At 45.5% G+C, this 19,573-nt stretch overlaps 1 protein-coding gene and 1 long non-coding RNA gene across 3 annotated transcripts in view; one reads left to right on the top strand and one right to left on the bottom strand.

Annotated features, from left to right (window-relative positions):
- LOC308693715 (E3 ubiquitin-protein ligase TRIM39-like) overlaps positions 1 to 19,573 on the bottom strand; it is a gene marked incomplete at both ends in the record, with an annotated part of 764,022 nt that overhangs the window by 231,675 nt on the left and 512,774 nt on the right. The gene's annotated exons all lie outside the window — the stretch shown is intronic.
- LOC308693592 lies at positions 11,751 to 18,027 on the top strand. 2 transcript variants are annotated; one of them, XR_014030483.1, is made up of 3 exons: positions 11,751 to 11,919; positions 12,918 to 13,017; positions 17,173 to 18,027. It is a non-coding gene; the product is annotated as an uncharacterized lncRNA (long non-coding RNA). The 2 variants fall into 2 exon arrangements; XR_014030484.1 differs by lacking the exon at positions 11,751 to 11,919 and adding an exon at positions 12,212 to 12,262.

A 19,573-nucleotide genomic window follows, 5' to 3' on the forward strand; every position in this document is an offset into this window, starting at 1 on the left:
GGTTGCTAGGGTACTCTGTTTGGTTGTTATGGAGTTGCTTGGCAACTGCCAATCATGAAACACCAAAGGCTTCTTGTCAGTATGAATGACATAAACCAACTCCCATGCCTCTGTGACATTCAGAATGGAAGATATCCCTCTTTGAATTTTGGTTGCTAGGGTAATCTGTTTGGTTGCTATGGAGTTGCTTGACAGCTGCCATTGATGAAACTGCAAAGGCTTTTTGTTACTATGAATGATATAAACCAACTTCCATGCCTCTGTGACATTCAGAATAGAAGATATCCCTCTAGGATTTTGGTTGCTAAGGTGCTCGACAATGGTTGCTAGGGAGGGGCTAGGAAGTGTTGAGGTGATTCATGATTGGCCATTTGATGCCCTGAGTGAAACGAGACCACCTTGGTGTTTCTATGATCTACTAGAGCGTTTCTAGACGTTGCTAGGGTGTTCAGGATGGTTGCTAAGGTATTTTTGGTAGTTGCTATTTTGTTACTAGGTGGTTGGTAGTTGTCAAAGATGGTTACTATGGAGTTTTTATAGAGTTATTAAAATCTTTAATAACGAGTGCCTTCAGTACGGCACTCGGCCTGCGGCCTCGTGCCTATGGCTGAATAGGCACAAGCATGGAGCAATATCGCAAGGCCACGAGTGTAATATTGCGTTAAAAAATACAAAAAAATGTAAAAAAATTTTTTTTTTGGTTTAGGGTGGTTGCTAGGGAGCTCTTAGTGGTTGCTAGGGTGCTAAAACTGGTTGCTAGGGTGTGGCTATGAAGATTTAAGGAAATTACTTATTGGCTGCTTGATAATATAAATCCTCTGAGGGAGAGAGAGAGGGAGAGACGCAGGGCTGTCAGGCCCTTTGGAGTGGTGTGTGTGTGAAAACGTCGGTTGGGATTCAAATATTTTTAGAATGCCCAATGTAAAGTCAATGGGGACTTTTTTGGCCGCTTTTTCGTCCGCTGTGCGAACATCGTACACCCGATCGCTTAGAAAAGTCATAGCACACCTCTCCTCAATGAGCCGGTCGATTTGACACTTCACTCAGGGGTCTGTGACAAACGGTGCGGGGCGAGTTTCGCGCCAAACTTTGTCCAGAATAATAATAAGAATAATAAGTATGAGCAATAACAATAGTGATGCTTTTAAAAAAGCACCACTAATAATAATAATAATAATAATAATAATAAGAATAATAAGTATGAGCAATAACAATAGTGATGCCTTGCTTTCAGCAAGCACCACTAATAATAAGTATGAGCAATAACAATAGTGATGCTTTCAAAAAAGCACCACTAATTATATTGCATAATAAGAATGAATGAAATGTTAAATGTTTTGTTAACCGTCGCGGTGTGCGTAACTAGGCAACCACGTTCAAGTTCACGTTGCATGACGTCATCGAAGTATGTCCCAGAACGTGCATACTTTTTTGCTACACACTCAAAAGTATGTACTTTTTCATCACAAAAAAAGTACATACTTTTAGGTCGTAGTATAAGTAGGCGAATTGGGACTCAGCAAGTGATTGTTCATTGAATCATTAAATTGATTCGTTCAAAACGCGGATTTCAGTCAAAAAATCGTCGCTGTCTGTTGCATTGTGAGACTCGTCGGTGAAATAAAGGGAAAACAAACAATACTGACAATATTGTTTATAAAATGTAACTCACAATGTTCATTTATTGTTAATTTTACTGTTATTTAAAATAAATATCAATTTACAATTGTGCACGTAAAAACAGCACTCTTGCTGATGTGATATTGTAGGCCTATGATAACAACATAATATGATATAAATATAAGACAAAAACTCATTTGGGAACATACCAAGTATAAAGATCAGTGATAGGAACATAACAGAGTTAGTATTTTATTCCGTTTTTATGGTGAATTCCTCTTCATGTTGTAGTGGTGCCCCTCATGTGGTTTGTTTGGGGACTGCAGGCAAAATGTTCGGTAAGACCAAGACGGGAGATGACGGAACACAGCAGTTGCAATGTGTACTGCAAGCTGTGGGTGGGTATATTTATGCTCCGTCTCAGTTCAGTAATATTGATTTGATTATAATGTAAAATAAGTAGAGTATTTTATGTTTGTGATTTGGTTTGGCTAATATTTTGACCATTGCATTAGAGCAGTGGTTCCCAAACCTGGGCTGCGTTCAGCCCCGACAAAACGTTGCACAACGTTTTTTAAACAGAAACGGTGATGCGTTGAACACACTGTTCTGATGACGCAAGAGTTGCAACTATGGCAGCTGAGAAGGCCATTCTTTGTGTTCTGAGTGAAGAATTTTCGGAGCCTGATTAAGTCGGTATAAATATGTGTTTAATACTACAAAATATGCCCAATGTTACAGTTACTGCACTCGCCGCCCAGAACAAAAGAGAACATCCCAATCGAGTGAAGGGATTTGTGGAAACTGAAATGGAAGCACACATCTTACCTAATTCAGACTAAAACACATCTATTTAGCCTCACATACTGACTTTATTTGTAGATACTCAGGGGCGTCATGCAAGCCAAAATTCTGGGGGGGCACAATCTGAGACGTTGCAATTGTTTTCTGACGGGTGATATGGATCATGTTAGGAGGGGTCAGGGGGTTTCTCCCCCTGAAAATTTTTAATTTCTGGCTGCTAAACATACCATTTCAATGCAGTTTGGGAGGGACAGAATAGGCTATATATTATCTTACTGGCATAATATTTGAATAATATTGAGGCATTGAATCTATCATCTTACTGCCATACTCTTTTACTAATGATATTTTGTATTACTGCATTACTGTTGTATTATGGCAAGAAGTACCTCATTTGTAAGTTGCTACTTGCGAATCATGAGCAAGTAAAGTGACCTGATAATAATAACGGAAGTTATGAGCACATGAGACGAGAGAGAGGCTGACTGCTACACTTTCGTGCACTCTCAATGCGGCGCGGACGCGCTTGGAAAAAAACGAGCGCGTCGCACCGCTTCCATTATGAGCGCGCACACCGCGCGCCTACATTTGAAATAACGAACTTGCACGCGCAAAAGACGCGATATGTGAACAGGCCCTAAGCCTACATCACGGTCATAGCGTTCTCTTACGAGAGTCCTCTCGTACTGCGTTTTATCAAAACGCTACGGGAAAAGTCTCTTTTCACGAAACACTGAAGCAAAAAATTATCCTTTAATTTTCATATATGTAAAACGCGTTGCGGCAGCAGCAGACAGCTATGGCGAGACGGCTTGCTCGCTCATTGGCTGCTCTGCGGCAACTGCTTAAGCCTATCGAGCGAGGCCTGGGATGACATCAGGCCAATGAGGGCGCTTCGCGCCCTCCTCGCCACTTCCCGCCGAAACGGGCGTGGCTTACCTCTATAAAAGGAGCTCGAGAAGGCTGACTCACTTGATTTTAATCTCTTCAGCGAAGCGCACGCATCGCTGGATCACGGAAGCAGCGTCGTTGAAGCAAGCACATCAGCGGGACGAGCCCTCGAAGCAGCTGGCCAACGCCGCCTTCTACAGCCGTACCTGCTGCGCTTTCCGACGCCTATATCCTTTCATACTATTGCTTTTCTGTGTGTGTGTGTGTGTTCTCCGCAACACTCACCCCTAAAAGAGCTGCGTCTTTTTAAAGATGCCTTCCTGCGGCTCGTGCCGAGCCCCACTCACCGAGGGAGACAAGCACGTCATCTGTGTTTCCTGCCTGGGTGAGGACCATGCAGCGCTCGCGCTCGCTGACGGCGGATGCCCTCACTGCGAGCTTTTGCCGATGGTGACTCTGAGGACTCGCCTGGCATCCTTTTCCAAGCCTGCATTCACCGCCGCGATGCCGCGCCGTAAGAAGCGCCGCTCGCAGCGGGTCCCGGAACCCGCTCCAGCCCGACCAAGCTCGCCGGTTCGCCCGCCAGCTTCACCGGCCTCTCTCGAATCACTTCCTGATGCCCAGCGCCCGCAGTCTGCCGCCGCTTCATCAGAGGAAGTCGGTTCAGAGGCCGCGTCGGGGGAGAAGGATTCCTGCTCTCTGCTAGCTTCAGGCAGCGAGGATTGGGCGAGCTTTGAGGATCTCGCGCCTCCTGCCCGCAAGCCCTCAACGAGAGCCAACATAGAGACGGAGCTCATGCGGGTACTCGCGCTGGCCGCGGCGAGCCTCGGCCTCGAGTGGTCTGCACCGGAGCCCCCCTCTCGAACCCGGCTGGATGGTAGCTTCCTCCCTGGTGAGCGCACTTCTCCGGAATCTAAGCCCGCTCCTTTTCTTCCTGAGTTACATGAAGAAGTTGCGAAGGCTTGGAACGCGCCCTACTCTGCGCGGACGCGCTCATCTGTGTCACCCGCATTTTCCTCTCTGGATAATGCCAGTGACCGAGGCTACCTCTCTCTTCCGCCGGTGGAACAGGCGTTAGCGACCCACCTTTGCCCGCCCTCTGCTGGACGGCGGACTAAACCGGTGTTGCCTTCCAAAGCCTGCCGCATGACGTCGACGCTGCTCGCGCGAATCTTCTCCGCCGCTGGGCAGGCCGCGTCATCGCTACACACCATGGCTACGCTGCAGATTTACCAGGGTGATCTCCTCCGTAAGCTGGACGAGATGGGACCTGACGCTATCTGCATCGCGGATTTAAGGAGCGCTTCAGATCTCACGCTCCGAGCTACTAAAGCCGCCGCACAAGCCATGGGACGGTGTATGGCTTCCGCCACTGTCGCTGAGAGGCACTTATGGCTGACGCTCACAGAGATGGCCGATTCCGAGCGCACTGCGTTTCTCGTGCCCCGCTGTCTTCCACCGGCCTTTTTGGTTCTTCTCTCTCCGAGTTCGTGGAGAGATTTACCGAGGCCCAGAAAGCGTCTCAAGCCTTCAAGCACTTCCTGCCGAAGCGCTCCAGTTCTGCAGCGGTTCGTGACAAACGGACTCCGCGGAGCTCTCAGCCTCAGCCCCCGCCTTCGGCCGCCTCTTCGCAGCAGCCACAACAGCGCAGCTCGAGGCCCCGCTCTCGGTCCGGCGCCCGGCGCCCCTCTTCGCGCGGGCCGCGATCGAGGGTTGTGGTAAAACCAGAAGTGCCGAAGAAGTCCTAGCAAGCCTGGGAAAGCGCAGGTGTGTGAGTCCCGTTGCGGCCGGCCTCCCACCCAAGCGCCCCGCTGTTTCAGTCCCAAGGTTTGCGACTGTTCCAGTGTTTTCTGCAGAGAGCAAGCCTGCACTGCCGCCCGCTTGCCTGCACACAAAAGCCGTTCTCACGGCTACCCAGATAAATCTCAAAAAGAGTGTATTTTCTGGTGTCCCGGCCACGGCCGATGGTGCTATAAATGTAGTCTCGATGCCCACTCCTCAGTGCCCATCACTACACATAAGCACAGCCCTACACGTAGGGCCCGCGCACATAAAATCGACTCAGGTCGATTGCGCTTCCAGCATAGTGAGAGTGCCCACTTCCCAGTGCCCACGAACACTATGTCTAACACATCACAGGCTCTCTGTAAAAACGAGAACTGTGAGCGCGCGCTCTGCTCAGGCAGACGCCGCGCCCAAAGCAGTAAATGTGCCCGCTCCCAGCCCACATCTACTCGCTCACATGGGTCCTATGAGACTTTCTCAGTCCTCCCTCACTCAGCTAAGCACTGTAGTAAGGTCGAGGACGAGCGTCTCGCCCGCTGTATTAAGCACGCGCCCCGCCTCAAATGCCACAGGCATAACGCCTATGTTTGTATCCCCCGAAGCACCTCTGTCGCACGGCGATCAGAGCGCGCTCCGTATCCAACCCCTAGCCAGCCATGCAGAAGCATGGGCAGCGCTCCCAGGGGTTTCGGACTGGGTGCTAGGCATTATAAAGAGAGGCTTCTCGCTACAGTTTTGTCGACGCCCTCCCCGCTTCATAGCGCGCGTCGAAACTACGGTCTCGTTGGAAGTAGCTCACCTACTTCGAGCCGAAATATCAAAACTGATAAGCAAAGGGGCGATAGAGCGCGTTCCCCCAGCTCTAAGCGAAGGGGGACTGTACAGCAGATACTTTCTAGTCCCCAAAAAGGACGGCGGTATCAGACCCATACTGGATCTAAGACGGTTGAACAGAGTATTGGTGAAACGCAGTTTCAAAATGCTCACAACCAGCAAAATTCTTGCGCATGTTCGCCGAGAAGACTGGTTCATGTCAATAGATCTGAAGGACGCGTATTTTCAAATACAAATAGCGTCACACCACAGGCGATACTTGAGATTCGCCTTCGAGGGTCAGACATACCAGTATACAGTCCTGCCATTCGGCTTGTCCCTAGCACCCCGTAGATTTACGAAATGCATGGACGCAGCGCTCGCTCCTCTCAGACTCAGAGGCATGCGAGTGCTGAACTATTTGGACGACTGGTTGATCCTAGCTCAATCACGATCACAGCTCGTGGAGCACAGAACCATTTTACTCGATCACCTCGAGAATCTTGGTATCACAGTCAATTGGACAAAGAGTTCATTGAACCCCAGTCAAACGATTTTGTTTCTGGGCGTCGTTCTGGACTCACAGTCTATGACAGCGCGGCTGTCACCGCGTGTTGATCATTCAGCGCGCGGCGAGGTCTTTCCGCCGCGGCGCTGTCACCCCGCTCAGGAAGTTTCAAAAGATGCTGGGTCTCATGGCTTCAGCATCGTCAGTTCTCCGGCTGGGCTTGCTCCGCATGCGCCCGCTGCAGTTCTGGTTGAAAACGCGGGTACCGCGCAGAGCGTGGGCGACCGGTCGATTACGCCTCAAGGTCGATCAGAGCTGTGTTTCAGCCCTGGCGCCTTGGACGGCGGACGACTGGTACCAATCAGGTGTAAGCCTGGGGACTTCCTCGAGAGTGAGGATGGTGTCGACAGACGCATCCACCTCGGGATGGGGAGCTCTGCTCGAGGGCAGACCGTTCTTCGGCCTGTGGTCGGAACGAGAAAAGCTCCTACACATAAACTGCCTAGAAATGCTGGCAGTGCACAACGCGATGACGCGTTTTTGTCCCCGCATCAAGGACGAACACGTCATAGTCCGTTCGGACAACATGGCGGTGGTGTCCTACATAAATCGCCAGGGCGGTCTGAAATCCATATCCCTGTACAGGCTGGCGAAACGCCTCCTATTATGGGCTCAGCACAACTTACGCTCGCTGAGAGCAGTGCACGTACCTGGGCTTCAGAATGTGGGCCCAGACAGACTGTCCAGGAACAATGTTCCCCCGGGCGAATGGTCTCTACACCCACAAACAGTCCGGCTGTTGTGGGAGAGATTCGGCAGAGCGGAGATGGACCTTTTCGCGTCCCGCGAAAACGCGCACTGCCCCGCGTTCTTTTCAAAGACCGACAGCGCGCTGTCCCGGAGGTGGCCGCGCTGCCCGTTATACGCTTTTCCCCCCGTCTCCCTCCTGCCACAGGTGCTGGAACGGGTCAGGGAAACGAAATGCCCAGTCCTGCTTGTAGCTCCGTTCTGGGAGAACCAGATATGGTTCCCAGTTCTGATGCAGTTGGCAGATATCGCTCCATGGCCACTGCCGTTGAGGAGAGATCTCCTCTCGCAGGCCGGGGGCTCGATTTGGCACCCACACCCGGAACTGTGGTCCCTTCATGTGTGGGTGCTCAACGGATACCCGTTGGTCTCACAGAGGGAGTCGTGAATACCATCACTCAGGCTAGAGCACCGTCGACACGGCGGCTTTATGCTTCGAAGTGGTCGGTTTTCTCCGGCTGGTGTACAGCTCGGAGCATTTCACCCCTCGAATGTGAGGTAACGGAGGTTCTCTCCTTCCTACAAGAGCTGTTGGATAAGGGCAGATCCCCTTCCACGCTCAAAGTGTATGTGGCGGCTATTTCAGCGTTCTTTGGTTCAACGCTGGGTCAGTCGCTGGGAAGGAATGATTTAGTCATCCGCTTCCTCAGGGGAGCTAGGAGACTGAATCCGCCCAGACCTCCTTCAGTTCCTTTGTGGGACCTTTCTACGGTCCTAGCGGCCATGAAAGGTGCCCCTTTCGAGCCTATCCAGTCTATTAGCCTCAAACATTTGTCTTTCAAAACAGTGTTTTTGATGGCTCTCGCTTCAGTGAAGCGCATAGGCGACCTGCACGCGCTCTCTGTGAGCCCGGCGTGCTTGGAGTTTGGTCCTAATGACTCTAAAGTCATACTCAAACCTAAGCATGGCTATGTGCCAAAATCCCTCAACACGCCTTTTCGGGCTCAGGTCATATCCCTGGCTGCCCTGCCGGCATCGAGTGAGGAAGGGGACTCGAGTTTTCTTTGCCCTGTTAGGGCTTTAAGAGCTTATATGTCCCGCTCTGCTGTCTTCAGACAGACAGAGCAGCTCTTTGTCTCGTTCAGCGGACGTTCCAAAGGAATGGCTGTTTCGAAACAAAGTCTATCCAGATGGATAGTTGACGCCATAGCGCTGGCTTATACTGCCAAGGGCATTCCATGCCCGTTGGGAGTCAGAGCGCACTCTACGAGAAGCGTTGCTTCTTCGTGGGCTTGGTCCAGCGGGATTTCCCTACAGGATATATGTACGGCGGCAGGTTGGGCCTCGCCGTCTACATTTATCAGGTTTTATAACCTAGAGGTTCCCGCCTTGCAGGCTAAGCTTTTGTCGGTGTAATCTGTTCGGCCGTCTAGTCAGACCGCTGAAACTCATGCGCTATGCGCTACCGACTATCTTGGGCAGAACTGTGTAAGACCCACATTTTCCGCATTAGTTCAGGTTCCCTACCCTGTCTATGTGATGATTATACTTGCGTCTGTGGACATGTTTATTCTACGACGCTAAAGTTTAGGGAATTAAGGCTCTCACCCTTATTCCCTGACTCTGTGTGAGTCAATCTGGTGATTATGCACTGTATGCCTGAAAAAGCTTCCGGTGATCAGTGTTTTTTATCCCAGCACGCACGGCGTTTTGCAAGGGGTTCCCGTAGCGTTTTGATAAAACGCAGTACGAGAGGACTCTCGTAAGAGAACGTACTCGGTTACTAACGTAACCTCGGTTCTCTCTAGAAGAGGGAACGAGTACTGCGTTCTCTGCCGTGCGTACGGTTCACTCTGGTTCGCTTCGGCGATCAAAATCAAGTGAGTCAGCCTTCTCGAGCTCCTTTTATAGAGGTAAGCCACGCCCGTTTCGGCGGGAAGTGGCGAGGAGGGCGCGATGCGCCCTCATTGGCCTGATGTCATCCCAGGCCTCGCTCGATAGGCTTAAGCAGTTGCCGCAGAGCAGCCAATGAGCGAGCAAGCCGTCTCGCCATAGCTGTCTGCTGCTGCCGCAACGCGTTTTACATATATGAAAATTAAAGGATAATTTTTTGCTTCAGTGTTTCGTGAAAAGAGACTTTTCCCGTAGCGTTTTGATAAAACGCAGTACTCGTTCCCTCTTCTAGAGAGAACCGAGGTTACGTTAGTAACCGAGTACGATCTGTATAACAACTATGCTGTAGCTTTCGAACGGGTAGCCTATCTTTTTTCACTGCATTTGAATTAGCTGCCTGATCCGTGAAGAACCGTGAATAACAGTCTATGAGAGAAACATCAAGTCGATGCCTTGACAACGTTAGTCTTATAAAACGCTAAAAATTATCAGGGAGGAAAAATCTGAGGGGGCACTTTGAATGGGCATGACGCCACTGAATCATAGGCTACTGTTTTAATACCCTGTATTTTCTTTCTCATTTTTAGGAAAAGCACTTAACTTAATTACCATTGTTTATTTCTATACCAAAAGTCATACACTTGCAATGAAGCTAAAAATATAAACAACTACATCATTATGTTGATATCCTATATTTTACAATAAAACTTATGGCAAACATGTCTCCTAATATTTTCTCTTTCTTTTTTTTTTTTCTTAATATCCTCAGTTGTTGCGTATACCGAGCTGCATCGAACACATTTTACTTTCCTTTACACATTTTACTTTCACAAATTACTTTCCTTGAACCCAATTGTGCGAGTTCATTTTAATACCGCGTGCTTTATATAGGCCTACATGTTGCTGCTGATTGGACTGCAGTTCTGACACACCCACCAAACAAGAGAAAACGTATCTCAAACCCCGTTGCACACCGGTGCACGCCGTTTCCAGGAAACATGACGTTCAACCCGGAAACCGTAGCAAAACGTTGCGCACCATTTTGGCCCTGTCCCAAATGGCGCACTTCATGCGGACTTTCGGTCTCGTGGACTTGAATTGCGCGTGCTCGCTGAGTCTACGAGTCCGTAGGCTGTCCCATTCAGCATTTTACCGCTCTGAAGTGTGCTCAGCAGCGCCCCCTTTGTGCCCTTGAAGCGGTCTTCCGCGAAGCCCGCATAGAAGCAGGCTTCACGCACTTTAACTACCCAGGAATCCTTGCGAAAGGCCAATCAGACAACAGATGGGAGGAGATTTTACTCACGGATAATTGTTGACATGGCTGAGAAGAAAATATTACGGTTTTTATGACCTAAATGCACATTTTACCAGTTGTTACCTACAGTTTATACAAACATTATGGTCATTGACCAGTGGTTGATGTCTCAAACATAATAATAGTGCGTTTAATAATACGATCGCATTATGATTCATTAAATAAATAGATCCGAATGTCAGGGCTTTACTGAGTCATATGTAAACTTAGTATTAAATATTGAAACCTGTAAATTGAAAAAAATTATGTTTAAATTATGTTTTAAAATTGTAAGTTCAAATGGAACATTATGTAGCCTATTATTACAACTGTATACATCATTTAAATAAGCATGATATATCTATTTTTTAATGCCCTGGTGATATGCACAACATCAAAATATAGAACTGTAAAATTAGGCTGTGTAGTTGTGATGGAGATAAGACGTCGGAGCGCAAAAATGTGATTTCTCCTGTCCAACAATAACCAGACTATTATTTCCGGCGTGCCGATCGAGTCTGTCCCAAAAATACCTCTCAATGCGCCCTCGTGGACTCGCGCCAAGGGCCCTATAGGTCTGCACTACATGACGTCACCAAAGTGTGGACTCTGAGGAAGTCCACAAGTCCGGAGTGTGCCATTTGGGACAGGGCCTTTGAACTTGAACGTGCCCCTGTCCTGGAGTAACACCTGATTCAGCTCATTATCACATGGGTTAATGAGCTGATGAGTTGAATCAGGTGTGTTTGATTAGGGAGACAAAGAAAATGTGCAATGTTGGGGGTACTCCAGGGCAGGTTTGGGAACCTCTGCATTAAAGTATTAACATATATTTTGTTGGTTATATGGCCTTTTGTGAACTCTTGTTGTGCCATACTCTCATTAGCAACGCCACGAGGTTAAGCTGGTAATCGGGCCCAACAGAAATAGGAAAGGCCTAAACATTTTTTTGCTAAACACGTTCATAACATTAGGGCTGTATTCTCCCAGTCGATTATTTGGTCGATACGTTCTGGCTCGACCAAAATTCTGATTGGTCGATTTTTTGCCGCGTTCATTTTTGTCGCGTTCTTTTACCGGTAATCAGTTTTGCCGCGTTCATTTCATCAGTTTTGCCGCGTTCATTTCATCAGGTGGAAAGCACTAATTGCTAATGGGGGTGTTTTTAGAGCACACCCCCCCCCCCCCTGTTTTCACTTTTTTTGGATTAGCCCAACTCACCGGAGAAGACAGTCCCGCCCCTCCGCTTCCGGCTCATGGGACCTTACTTCGGAAAAAATATGTATGGAAGTCAATGGCGAGAGATAACTTATCTTTTTATTCCGTCTGAACTGTGCCCTGAATTACACATATATGATGTTTGTCAATTTAAAAGGTAATTATGAAAGTCAAGAAAGTCGCAGTTTGTCATAAAACAGAAGAGTAACGTTTAGTTTTATGTGAAAATCGCTCAATGAACTACATCTCTCGTCTCGCACTATGTACGTCACAAGATCCGTTGCTCGTATGTGTGTATTCTGGCTCAAAACACTCAGGCATGACGGCGTTGCGTTACGATTATAAGGTAAGACTATAGAAAAAATGACAGACGTTAGCTTCAGTAAAGTTAGCTTCATTCATTGAGAGAAAAGGCATGACGTCGCATGCGCGCCTTCTGGGTTTGTAGTCTTTCTAATTACGTATTTTCACAGTCTTATACCTCAGCAGTTTTACATCAAGCTGCGACTTTCTTGACTTTAAAATGTATCTTTTAAATTGATAAACATCATATGTGTAAATCAGGGCACAATTCAAACGAGATCAAAATATTTGTTGTCTCTCGCCATTGACTACCATACAATATTTTTCCGAAATAAGGTCCCATGGTGGTCGACCGGAAGGGGAGGGACTTAGGCTCTCTATAGAAGGTTTGCTGAATATTACTTGATCTGGTTTGTTTAATAAATATAATTTTTTTATTAAAGTGGACGTGCCTTTTGTGTTTAAGAGTAAAAGCTTTAAGTTAATAGTCTATCCGTGTCTCAGCCGCGAAGCTGAGCTCCTATGTTCAGCCCATAGACTAAAAAATAGGTTCAGCCTCACTCTGTGCGAGCTGCACAGAGCGACTGAAATTATAGTGTCTGTCAGTTATTATAATACATATGACAGAAACAATTGTCTAAATTATGTTACATATTCCTCAAAAGTTCTTGTCATGATATCACTAGTTGACAACAGTCTATTTTCGGAAATCATAGGCTATGATATTGCGCAGGTGCACGTGATGCAACGCTGTCAGAGCCGACAGCCTCGTGTGTCACTCATTTCAGTGCAAATTAATTACGTCAAAAACGATTTAATACTGCAAATAGCCTACTAGTTTCTTATGTTTATTTATAATTCATTTAGGCGGACAACAAGGCTACCAAGTACTGCGCACAGTGCGCAGCTAATTAATTTAACGTTTTTCTTCTAACGTCATTTTTAATCGAAAACTTCAGGACTTCAGTCGACCAAGATTTTCTTTGGTTGAGTACAGCCCTACATAACATTTTTCTAATTTTGTCTGTTTGAGTTTGGTAGATGTGATACAGACTTCAACCTCTCCGAGTTTTTCGGCTGAAGAAGAGCAGACGCTTCACTTCAAACAGCAGTGACCAACTTGTTCTGTTGGAGAATGGGGGTAATGAAGCACTTGATCTGTACAGCTCATTCACATTTATTCGTACAAGTCTCTGTTCTATGTGTGACAGTTTGTGAGTTCAGGGCAATATTCTGTACACCAGTGAAGTGCAGTGCTTATATGTTGTAATATTTATACCTAATGAAAGCACTTGTATTAGTAAAAGAAAATAATGCAATTAAACAATGAGTTAAGGGACATTATTCCGGGAACACGAAAGAACTATATACAAAGCACAGCATAAAAATGAACAGTAAATAAAATAATGTCAACAAGAACAAAACTGATGAACTGGCAGAGACTGTGGAAAAAGAAAGAAGAGAAATATATCTTCTAGAAAATATTAATGGCTGTTCTAGTTATGCAAGACCAATATAGTCACATCCTCACCTCCACTCCTGGTGGTGTTTAAGTTTTTTTTTTTAAACCAAGGATGAAGCAAATACAGTAATTGATAAAACAAGTGTCCTTTTTAAATTAAGTAAATTATCCAATTTTTCTTGCTTACAAGAAAACAGTTCCCAAAACTGTTGAGATGCTGAAGAGGGGCAGATCAAATCAAATCACTGTCATTATCCACAACCAAACTATTTTCAAGGCCACCCCTCGACTAGGCCAGATATTTAAGAACCCAGAAACCCTAAAATCAATTACATGAATGAGAGAGAAACACCATAATCAAATTTTAGCTGGGTGTCCACGCTGATGTCACAAAGTGCCAACTAGGAATGTCACGGTACCAAAATTCCAGTAGTCGGTACTGATACCATTAAAATTTTACGGTTCTCGGTACCAATTTCGGTACCACAGCAAAATCTGTTGGAACAATTTTTCTATTTTATTTAACTATTTGAAAAAAATATTAAATTCAATTAAATGACTTAGCCTACTATTTATGACGGTAATCATAAGTAAATTATACATATTAGCACTGAAGGCTACATGCTGTTTAAATGTAAATATTAACATAACTTAAGTGAAGCATAAGCAACCTTCAAATGCACACATTATTATTATTATTATTATTATTATTATTAGTAGTAGTAGTAGTAATACATGGAGACATAGCTAAATCTACTGTACAGTAGCCTAATATAATTATTTCTGTCAATTTCTTCAAGTTAAACCGAACTTTTATTTTGACGGGTTGCCGTGAAGACCTTTTAGTTTCTGTGTGTGTATGATATGACGATAGATTTTCTCAAATGAAATGGTAAAATGCTCATGAAGTGACTCAGAGTGGCTCTGGAGATGAATTTCATCATGTCTTCAAATCGTGAGGCAGCAGAGACTGAAAACAGCGCGAGCGTCACTCGTGCGTCTGTGTGTGTGTGAGGTAAATGAAACCGAGAGGGGGTAAAAATCTCTGCGTGGCAGGGGGAGCTGCCACTCCACCTGTCACTCAACCCGTCACCGCTAGAGGCAGCTGCCACTCGACCCGTCACCGTTAAATGCGCCTGCCACTCGACCAGTCACGGATATATTATGTGCCTGTCACCGCGCCTGCCACTCGACCAGTCACCGTTATATGCGCCTGCCACTCGACCAGTCACCGTTATATGTGCCTGCCACTAGACCAGTCACGGATATATGCACCTGTCACTCGACCCGTCACCTTTAAATGCGCCTGCCACTCGACCAGTCACGGATATATGTGCCTGTCACCGCGCCTGCCACTCGACCAGTCACCGTTATATGCACCTACCAGTCACCGTTATATGCGCCTGCCACTCGGCCAGTCACGGATATGAGCCTGCCACTCGGCCAGTCACGGATATAACCAGTCTCGGCACCTAAGAGTCGCACCTGCCACAAGATCTTTCCCTGTTTTCATCTACTAGACACTCTGATTGATTCACAGAGCAAACAGACAGTGCAATCCTGCTCTTATTTACCTTTTTGTCATATTATCTTATATTTTATTCGCTCTTTTTGCCCGTAATGGAGCACGTTTCGTGGCTCTTACTATAAGCGTCGCTCCGGCCACTATAGCGTCGCACCTGCCACAAGATCTCTCACTGTTTACATCTACCAGACACTCCGATTGATGTACATGTGCAAACAGACATTAAAACACTGCTCTTATTTGCCATCTTATCTTACATTTTATTCACTCTTTTTGTCCATAATTGAGCGTGCTTGTTGCGTCGTGCCAGCCTCAAGATCTCCCACTGTTTTACTGGCTGATACTCCGATTGACATGCTGAAGCGAAAAGCAGACGAAGAGTCTTCTTCACTACATCGATTTTTTTGTTTTATAGGCTATTTTATTTCATTTTATTTACAGAATTGCAGAATATCAGTATTTAAGGATGAGGTCTTTGAATTTGCACGAGTCTGTGCATTCAGGCAAAGAACAAAATTTAATTTTAATAATTAAAAAAATAGAAATTATTGCATGGGGTTTTACCAATCGGTGACTCTACCAGTGGCCGTTAAAAAAATCAACACCTGTACGGCAAATCCAACACAAATGGACTCATATACTGAATTTATGAACAAAAAGAACGAATAAAATGTAAGATAAGATGGCAAATATGAGTAGGATTGCACTGTCTGTTAGCACGTGCATCAAATTGAAATCTGGTAGATTTAAAAAGTCAGAGATCTTGAGGCAGGCGCATTTTGATAAAATTATCGTTTTTAAAGTAGTTCATAATTATAGGCTACTTGTGATCGATATTCTGATGTAGAAATTACGATTGTGTCAACTAAGTAATGTCCTATCTCCCATCTTTCGCATTAGATGTTTGTGTGAAAAACTGTCAAAATAACAATTGTAAGTCCAAAATATTGCTGTGTCCTCTCTTTTATTTTAATATTTTAGATTAATCATTAAAATACTGTCAGTTTCACTATCTAAATTCAGTATATGAGTCCATTTGTGTTGGATTTGCCGTACAGGTGTTGATTTTTTTAACGGCCACTGGTAGAATCACCGATTGGTATAACCTCATGCAATTATTTTTTATTTTTTCAATTATTAAAATTAAATTTTGTTCTTTGCCTGAATGTGCAGACTCATGCAAATTCAAAGACCTCATCCTTAAATATTGATATTCTGCAATTCTGTAAATAAAATGAAATAAAATAACCTATAAAACAAACAAATCGATGTAGTGAAGAAGACTCTTCGTCTGCTTTTCGCTTCAGCATGTCAATCGGAGTATCAGCCAGTAAAACAGTGGGAGATCTTGAGGCTGGCGCGACGCAACAAGCACGCTCAATTATGGACAAAAAGAGCGAATAAAATGTAAGGTAAGATGGCAAATAAGAGCAGTGTTTTAATGTCTGTTTGCACATGTACATCAATCGGAGTGTCTGGTAGATGTAAACAGTGAGAGATCTTGTGGCAGGTGCGACGCTATAGTGGCCGGAGCGACGCTTAGGAGCCACGAAACGCGCTCCATTACAGGCAAAATGAGCGAATAAAATATAAGATAATATGACAAAAATGTAAATAAGAGCAGGATTGCACTGTCTGTGTGCTCTCGTGAATCAATCGGAGTGTCTAGTAGATGAAAACAGTGAGAGATCTTGTGGCAGGTGCGACTCTTAGGTGCCGAGACTGGTTATATCCATGAGTGGCAGACGCATATATCTGTGACTGGTCGAGTGGTAGGTGCATTTAACGGTGACGGGTCGAGTGGCAGCTGCCTCTAGCGGTGACGGGTTGAGTGACAGGTCGAGTGGCAGCTCCCCCTGCCACGCAGAGATTTTACCCCTACTGATGAAACCGCGCGTCTGCGCCATTCATTCACACAGAGACAAGCAGAACATGCAGGGTTAATATTTAAATAGTGTTTTTGCGGTTTAATATTCACAGACACTATATATATTGTGGTATATATCGGCTACAGACAGTGCTCCTAGTAAAAAAGTTAGTCTGGAGCCCCGCACTTAGAAACTTATAAACACAGAGCGACTGAAAGCAGCTGCCTATAACTGGGTGCCGAATATACCCGCTACTCTGTACTACCGGTACTACAGAAATGCTGGTATCGTCACATTTTAAAAATTTCAGTACCGACTTGGTACCGAAGTACCGGTACTTTTGACAACACTAGTGCCAACATCCCCTGAATTCCAAATGATGCTCCCCTTTTGGGCCACTTATACTTAATATGAAGCAAGCTTTTCCTTGTGAATCTACAGGTTGAGACGTCACTGAGGACTTTCTTTTACTCTGAGGACAGAGTCTTCATCACAATCTCAACCCGCTGATCTGGTGAAGGATTTCCCAATTTATCACACAGCTGCATGACCAATGGTGTGTCAAAGCCATGGCCATGGTCATGACTGGAAAGGTATATCTGGCTTCTCCAGCAGAACTATCTTTGCCGGATATCCCGCAGTAACTTCAGTTCACACAAATTCCTTCATGTCCTGATACTTGAAGCAAAAACTCTTTTGGGCAAGAGATCCTGCCATGAACCGGATGACGCATACGGACAATTTTCCAGTACTGGCCACGACCTTGCTTGGCACCGAAGTCCTTAATTAAGTGCCTGTCTGAGCAGACCTGGACAGGGCTGGCCATTATGGCCTCATCTGGCTCCGTGGCGAGGTTGGAAACTGGTTTCCACAACCGTTAAATCTCCTCTGACTTTGGGTAGTTGGACTTCCACCCCAAGGCCCAATCAGCCCTGACAACTTTGCGGTCGAAGGCTTGCGGACTTTGAAGTGTGCTGAAAGACAAAATCAAATCACTTTACTCTCGTGGATCAATTTTTTTTACTTCAATTTTGAGTTGGGCTTGTTGTGTTTTGATAGAGAACGTGTACGGTACAAAAAGGTTTTTGGTGTATGTTAGAAAAGGTTTTTGGAGTTTGTATAACTTTTTTTATTTCAAGTGTGGTTTTGACCAGGAGATCAAACATTTGGCTAACTGTGTGATGTAGGTGTAAGTTGCTGTGTTAAAGGTTTATAAAAATTACATTAAGCATTGGTAAACACTTGTTTGGCTACTGTTTAAAGAAAAAATAAAAACACACCTGGCAGTGTCAAGTTAAAATGAGCGACAATGCTGTATTGGTGGATTCGGAGACTTACGCAGAAGATATTCCTGTCTCTGGGCGTACTGCGCGGCACGCCACTTGTCATAGAACGTGCGGTCTTCAGGAAACCCGGATTCGACGTGCTGCTTTTTCGATGGTGGCTGGCCATCCAGTGAAACAGGAAATCTGGCCACAAACAAAGAGAAGTCTTTCTGGCCATTTGGCTGACTCGAGCTGCCTCCGGCTGGAACCAACTCAGCTAACGATTGGTTGTCGTCTGAAGAATTGCTTTATAGGTGAGGAACAAAAGGTTTATAAATTTACTTAAAATTCTGAAAAACTGGCTACTCTGATGTACAAATTGTTTGTGACGTGTTAGGTCCTTGTTGCATGAAAAGACTTACACAGACATGGAGTCCAGCAGCACAGCTGCGTCAACAGCATCCTGTGGTCCGACCAGACGAGTGCCATGGTCCAGGTACAACTGCACAGTCTCCCGTTGGGGCTCTGGTAGCTTTTGCGCAGCAATAATAACGGCCCTGCGCACATCCTGGCTAGTGAAGTGGGGGAGTGTGTGCCTGCAGAAACAAAATGTAACATGAAGGGTGACCTGTGAAATGACTATGACTGACAAAATTTAATTAACTGTATACAGTCACACACATGCATATGTGCAGGTACGTACAGTTCATGTAGGTGATTGAGGACTCGTGATGCACTGTGACCACCTCGCCGGAGGATACAAGAAAGGCATTGCATGGCTTCTTGTGACAGATGTTCCCTGCCCTTATCTTACTGAAGTACACCTGCAAACACTATGGAAAATAAATAAATAAATAAATTAAAGCTGCAAGCAGCATTTAAGGCCTTTAAGCAGATAAGGCAATTTACTAATGAAATATATTGTTTTTAAAGCTTTTTAACAGTTATAGCGCCACCTATGGTCCGATCTCCATAAAATGTTGCATGCTTGTTCAGAATGTTATGTCACACATAAGAATTGTACTGCACTGGTTTGGTTCTGATCAGGCGAAAAAACCTAGGTCTAGTTCGCAAAAGTAAGTTTTTAACATAATTGCTAGTATTTAATGAACAAATTGACAGCAGTGGTTCTTGAGGCAAAGTTGTTCAGGTGATCTATCAACTGATATGCATCACGTGATTACAGAGCCGTAAAACTCGTTAGCGCCAACTAGTGGTTGATTACTTTCAAAATTCTTACAGACATCTAGGGCCACGGGTCGAACATGCCCACTGAGTTTCGTTCCGATCGGCCTCCCTTAACCATGTCTTATAGGTTGCACAATCCTCATTGGCCGATGGCGGCCATGTTTTTTGAGATGCGCCAATGTCCTCATAGACATACATGGCACCTTGGACCAAGACATTGCATACCCATTTTTAAGTCAATCGGACTAACGGTCAGGTGGTCACAGCCCTTTTTTATGTTTTTTTTTTTCTCCATGTTATAACGCCATCTATTGTTCAATTGTTGTTGTTTTTTTTTTACTGTGACCCCAGATTGAACTCGTACATATGTGTAATGAGTTTGGTGAAGA

The sequence above is a fragment of the Scardinius erythrophthalmus genome (genome assembly GCF_964197995.2).
Source record: "Scardinius erythrophthalmus genome assembly, chromosome: 7".
Lineage (NCBI taxonomy): Eukaryota > Metazoa > Chordata > Actinopteri > Cypriniformes > Leuciscidae > Scardinius > Scardinius erythrophthalmus.